Below are 6,826 nucleotides of genomic sequence, written 5' to 3' on the forward strand. Positions count from 1 at the left end.
TCCTTCCTTTAATTCCTTTGGGATTCTAAATTTGAGGTCCACAGCTCCCTCTCCCAAGGACTTTATGAATTCAGGGATTCAATAAGTTAAAAGGGAAATTCTAACTGCAATGAGCATTACATTTCAGTTAGAAACTCAGTTTAATTTCTTAAGGAAATTTAACTTTTCCTTTGATCATATATCAAAGTGGCACTAGATGTAATTTTTATATTGTATATTTCTTGTAGTTATCTCAAAATATTGTTTAGCCTCAGTCCTACTTCAAAATTAATGTAGTTATCAAGCCCACAAGATCATGCTTCATAATATATTAATCAAGAAACTTTTGTGTTACTATATCACTATATTTTAAAACTTTTTTTAACATATTGTTAGGAGGTTGGTTTCCTTTGTAATCCTATGCTTCTATTTTATGCATTTACCCTGATAAGGAATTCATAGGCTTCACCAGAGTGCCCAAGGAGTCCCCTGGTACACTCACACACACAAAGGCAGCACTTTCACCCAAAAGTCCAGTAACCTAATGTAATAGAACAACTTACTGTTCTATCACACTCATCATATAACAGGTTGTGCTGGTAAATGTGTGTTGCATAGGTTCCCAGACATCTCATTCTGGCTGGAAGTCACATCCATCACAAAGCCTGCCTGGGTGTCTTGCTGGTAGAGGATGCTCAAAGTGTTTTGTTGATTTATTAGTAGTACAGTTCAGTGCTTAGGCCTGGAGTTAGAAGACCTCTGCAAAATCTAGCTCTTGGATCCTGGGCAAGTCACTTTACCACTCCAAATCTTGACTTTCTTATCTGCTACTATGGTCTGAATGGGCCCCCCAAATCCATGTATTAAAAACTCAAATCCAATGCTTCAATGTTGGAAGGTGGGGTCTTTTAGGAGGGAAGTAGGGTCATTCTCTTCTGCTCTTCTGTCATGTGAAGACACAAGACCCTCCCAGAACCAGCTTCTGGCACTGTGATTTTGGACTTCCAACCTCCAAAACTGTGAAAAATAAAATTCAATCATTTATAAAGTATTCGACACCAGATATTGTGTTATAGCAGCACAAAATAAACTGAGACCCTTGCAAATAGAGCTATTTTATAGCACGTATCTCAAGGAACTGTTAAAATTAAATGAAAAAAAAAGGTCATAAACAACCTAGCATTTTAAAAAGAGAGAGAGCCTACCATAATATCTGCAGAGTAAACTCTTAATACATATCATATGTTAATTATGAACATAGGCACAATAGTTTTGGGTGACATGTTGAGGGAAAGAGAGCATTTGGGGCACAGAAATTAAAGAGATTCATGGAAAAGGAGTCAGGCAAGGGGTAGGTGAACCCCTTCAGAGTATTCAGATGTAGGGGCTAAACTGCATAGTCAAGTCCACAGGGCTGATGCTATCCTAGAGGCAGACATATCTATGTGTTCAAAGGTGCAATTAATGATTCGTGACCCCTCCTATCACCCAACTCAAAGCTGCAGGTCCTCAGTTAAGGAATCCTCCCCAGCCAGAAGCCATCTGTGATAATAAATAGATAATAAACCAGCATTAATTTTCAACCACTGAGCAAGAGACAGTAGGAGCAGTGTTTGTCCACATCTCTGGGGACCTTGGTTTTTCCTTTGTAAAGCAGGGTGTTGGTTTGGGAATCTCTGGGATGCTCTGAAAGAATGCTTATCTCTGAGAGGGTTATGATGTTGTATGAAGGAGTTGGGTCTGGGAATAGCTCATCATTCTTATCCTACTCACAGACACAGGCCTTGAAGGATGGATATAACTGCAAAGGAGGCAGGGAAGGTTCTGATTACATGAACATCTGTTCAAGCACTTAAACAAGCTGATTTTCCCATGAAACTCTTGAAATTATCTTTGTCTCCCTGAGACTCGTCATGCCAAAAATTTCATGCTACAAATTGAGATCTCTTCTTTTTTTTTCCATTTCTCAATTTGAATTTCAATAGACTTTCTTTCCCTGAAGAAAAGAAGGAGGAAATGTCAGAATATAAACGCCTTGAAACTCATGCTGCAGATAGGTGACATATTCCATCAAGTTAAACTTGCCTAAAGGCTGATATATTGCTGCATGTGAAACTCATACATTAAATTTCTCACAAACATAGAACATATTAGGTCAAAAAAGGATTCAGTCAGCATTTCATGAAGGAACCCATAGGTTGTGTAGACATGGTCACTCTTGGAACCCAAAGTCAATCAAATCAGTCATTCAGCATAATGGAAACCAAATTATATATTCTGTATTTTAATTAAAATTTTAATTTTCAGTGTGCAAGTTTAATATAAATCTATTTGCTCTATTTCCAGAGGGAAGAAAATGGTTTTTAAAAGATGTATCTTTAAAAAAAAAAGATTGTGAAATCAAATAGGAAAGAGATTGCTGTTAGCACTCAGCATTTCACAACTTATCTGGCACAACCACATGTGAAAGCATACTTTTAGCCATCATATGAAGAGAACTTTCAATCCCTTGACATTATCAAATTGTTGATACTGCATTTGTGTAGTGGGAGTGACACCTTAATCAGTCAAAAACTCTTCAAACTTTCCTATTTTTCTTCCTACAAATAAAGAAAATTATATTCTCTGATGATTATTGATTTAACTATTAACTCTCTGTGTCTGTGTTTTAGTCAGATTTTTTGGCGCTGTGACCAAAAGACCTGACAAGAATGACACTGAGGAGGAAAAGTTTGTTTGGGGCTCCTGGTTTCAGAGGGGTCAGTCCATAAATAGCCAACTCTATTGCTCTGGGATGGAGATGAGGCAGAACCTCAGGGTAGGAGGATGTGGAGGAAGAAATCAGCTCCAAGATATGGCAAACAGGAAGCAGAGAGAAAGAGAGAGCTCTACTCACCAGGGACAAATAGACCCACAAAGATACGCCCCCAGTGACCTGCCTCCTCCAGGCACACCCTACCTGCCTACAGCTAATAGTTAATCTATTCAAATGGGTTAATGCACTGACTAGGTTAAGGCTTTTGTAACCCAATCATTTCACCTCTAAACCTTCTTGTATTGCCTCACACACGAGCATTTGGGGACACCTAATAACTAAACCATAACACTTTGTAAAATGAGGATGGTTAAGTTAGCTTTTTGTTCAATATAGTTTATAATTCTCTTAATATTGGGAATCTTTTCGAGAAAAATGACAAGAAGAATTAGAAGTTAAGATTCTCCTGAGAGAAAAAGCAGCCTGGAGGCATGGCTCTAGAAAGAAGAGATAAATGAAACCAAGAAATGCCTAATGGCTTCCACTGGGGAGGATTTCCTCTGAGGCCCAGCTCTCTATCTACAAGGGCAGTTCCGGTTCCAGCAGCAACCTCATCAATACCTCATCTCCCTGTCACAATCTTCCTTCAGAGAAAAAATCCTTTCTGACCCCTTCCTTGCTAATTTCTGCACAAAAACACCTAGTTTAAGGCCCACTCAACTGCTGCTTAGGCTCTGTCAGCATTGGACTCAACCTGGAGAGCTTGTGTATTTTTATAAAATTAAGAAGAGAAGAGCCCTAAGTGATTTTCTGGGTAAATAATTCATGTTGTTTGAATAAGTCTTGGTTGATCATCACCATGTACAAAGCAAAATGAGAACTTGAGCCCAGGTATTGTGACTCCAAGTTCACAATTCTTTCAACCATGCCACATTGCTTAGGCTAAACTGCCAATGTCCCATCTCTAACCCCAAAATGATACTGGAGGCTTACATGTAAAAAATCCTGAGATTTGAACCAACCTAGGTGCCCTTCAGCAGACGAATGGATAAAGAAAATGTGATTGATATATATATATATATATATATATATATATATAGAGAGAGAGAGAGAGAGAGAGAGAGAGAGAGAGAGAGAGAGAGTATGGAATATTACTCAGCTTTAAAGAAGAATGAAATTATGGCATTTGCTGGTAAATGGATGGAGTTGGAGGATCTCATGCTAAACGAAATAAGCCAAACCCCCAAAATCAAAGGTTGAATGTTTTCTCTGACATGCAGACGCTAATTCACAATGGGCTGGGTAGGGGGGTCACTAGGGAAGAATAGAGTTACTTTAAATTAGGTATAGGGGAGTGAAGAGAGGGGAAGGGGCACGTGGGTAGAAAGGATAGGAGAGCGAAACAGATACTATTACCTCATGTACATATATGACTGCATGACTGATGTGATCCTACAACATGTACAATCAGAAAAAAGTGAAATTACACTCCATTTATGTAAAATTTGTCAAAATGTATAAATGCATTCTACCGCCATGTACAACTAATTAGAACAAATAAAAACTATTTTTAAAAACTCCTGAGATTTGAACCTGTATGTTTTTCATAGCACAAGCTGCCAACCATCTCCCCAAACTATTAAACACCTAAGCGTGACCCCAGAGAACTAGAACCATCAGAACAGTTGTCTATTTTGAGTAACTGCAACAGCTACAGAGGTAAGACCCAACTGCACAGATGGGAGAGAGAGATGAGTAGGCAGGAAGGAAAAATGTGAATGTAGATTTTTTTGTTTTCCCAAAAGCATGTCAGAAAAAAAAGAGTAGATCTATTTAAAGAAACACTCCAATTTTGTTTGTATTTGTTTTTAAGGCACAGAGATGTGAGCATATGTATAGGCTAAGAAAAAGTTTCTTGAGGAGGGAAAAGGATGAAATTGGAAAAAGGATGGAATAACTGGGGAAATCATAATAGTAAATATATAAATCACTATGCAAGGCATTGCTCTAAGAACTCAGTGGATTTAAATCTATTTACTTCACTCAAAAACATTCTAAAGGACACCTTTTGATCTTACAGCTGAGGAAAATGAGCCATGTTTACAGTCTCAAGTCCCAAGAGAGGGACTGGAACCTGGCTAGTCCAGAGCTCATGGTCTTAATGGTGGTTTAAATCTGCTTCTCAGAGAAAGCTTTTGGGTAGAATGAGGGGCATTAATTATGGCCTCACGTTCTTCACAGCAAAGGGCATTGAAGAGAGGACAAGAGAAGAAACAGAAATTTAGAGCAAGAGGAGAGAACAACAGAGGGCATTCTCCTTGGATGGCTAGGCTGACTGTTCGTACAGGACAGTCGGCTCAAATGCACACAAGGAAATCACCTACCTACATGCTATGGCAGGTGTCATCTTCAAATTAATACACCACCTACAATTATTTAGGTGAATGTGTAAGCTTGTGACTGGACCTAGACCTACTCAATAGCAAGAACAAATATTCTATCCCTCCGTGCTGATTTTTTTTTTAAAACCACATAGAAGATGTTTATTTCTCAACTTTCAGTCCCTCCTCCCAAAATCAGTGTCCAATGACCCAAAACTTGAAGGTCCAGTACCTGGGCAGATCCCAGAAAATATAAGTCTAAGGGCTCAAGTCAGAGTTTCAAGTTCAGACTTCAAAGCAGACCAGTGCTGACTTCACCAAAATCAGAAATTGAGGTTCATGTATGTACTCAGATCCCGCTTCCAAGCCCTGTCCTTCTCCTCCTGTTTTCTGTTCTCCCTCCAGCTCACTGTGGCCACTCCAAGGGCTCTCTCTCTCTCTGTCCCAGACACAGCCCAGGTATCCTGAGCTGGGAAGGCTGTGACTTGGGGCTGGGGTGCTGATCTGTAACCTAGTCCTTGATCCTTCTTGAGGATGGCGGGTATAAGGTTGGAGCAGCCCTCCCCCTCATGCCGCATTCCTGGTTCCCAGCTTCCCCTCAGGGGCAGCTTAAAGCCAGTGCTGGAGGTGGACACCCCAAGGAGAAGATTGTGGGGCTGGGAACCCCTGGACAGTGACAGCAGATGAGCAGTGGGCATGTAGTGTTTGGAGTGTTCAAAGTGGGCATCACAGGTCTCGCAGAACTGAGGGGAGGAAGAAGGAACCAGTTCTCTGGGCTCCTTCTCTCTCCATGGCTCTCCCTGATCATAGGGGCCACCTTGGGAAAGCCTGCTTCTTCATCCAACAGAGCAGCATCCCTGCCACCCAGCTAACAGGCCCCTACCCAGGCAGTCCCTCAGCCCAGGAGACAGTGGGCAGCAGCACCCACTCAGCACACAACAGCCAGGAGGCATCCGAGCATTGAAACTCCCTCCAGCTCCCCCTGCCTCGCAGGGCTCCAACAGCCTTTGAAGTTCTGCCAGGTCCCCCTCTTGGGCAACCTTCAATATCCAGTGGGTCATTTTGTCCTCAGCCTCAAGGAATCTCCCTTGTCCAGTCTTCCTAACACTCCTGCGGCCACTGCTTCTGCTGCAGCCTTCCTCGTCACTCTTCTTTTCTTCCTCTTTCTTTCCCTGACAGGATCAGGCAGACACCTCTAGGGTTCAGGTGTACTGCTCCCATCTGCAATCAGGGCCTCGTAGAGAGCCCAGGCTGCGCCCACCCAGGGTGGACTCTGGCTTTTCAGACTGTGACTGCTGCTGCCCATCTTTCCATAGTTCACTAGGGTCTGTGGTTGGGGTGAACATGATAAGGGACAGCCTGGGCATGGCATCAAGAAACATCAACCTGGCCTTTTAATTCTGCTCAATCCTATTGGGGCTCTCCTCTTCCCAAATAAAAACAGAGGTGACGTTTTTCCAGAGCATCTTGGGGAAAGGCTCCTGTCTGCATTGCTTTGTAGCTTCCGTACTGCAAACTGGCCTCCCTGTGCTGGTGCTGACGTGCTTGTCACACAGCGAGCTGCAGAGACACCTTAACACTCTGGGATCTCTCCTGAGACTGTACAGCGTGGACTTTGAGCTTCTGTGGAGGGGACCAAAGCTGTTAGAACAATGAGCTCCCCAGATTCTGAAACTATGCTTCGTGTTTTCCTTGAAAGGATGAAAAAAGC

The 6,826-nt window shown here is 41.9% G+C and overlaps 1 pseudogene across 1 annotated transcript; it reads right to left on the minus strand.

Annotated features, from left to right (window-relative positions):
- Positions 1-5,438: 5,438 nt before the first annotated feature.
- On the minus strand, positions 5,439-6,482 carry LOC306664728 (G patch domain and ankyrin repeat-containing protein 1-like; annotated as a pseudogene). Its single transcript has one exon. The product of its transcript is annotated as a G patch domain and ankyrin repeat-containing protein 1-like (transcript).
- Positions 6,483-6,826: the final 344 nt, after the last annotated feature.

The sequence above is a fragment of the Sciurus vulgaris genome (assembly GCF_902686455.1).
Source record: "Sciurus vulgaris genome assembly, chromosome: 6".
Lineage (NCBI taxonomy): Eukaryota > Metazoa > Chordata > Mammalia > Rodentia > Sciuridae > Sciurus > Sciurus vulgaris.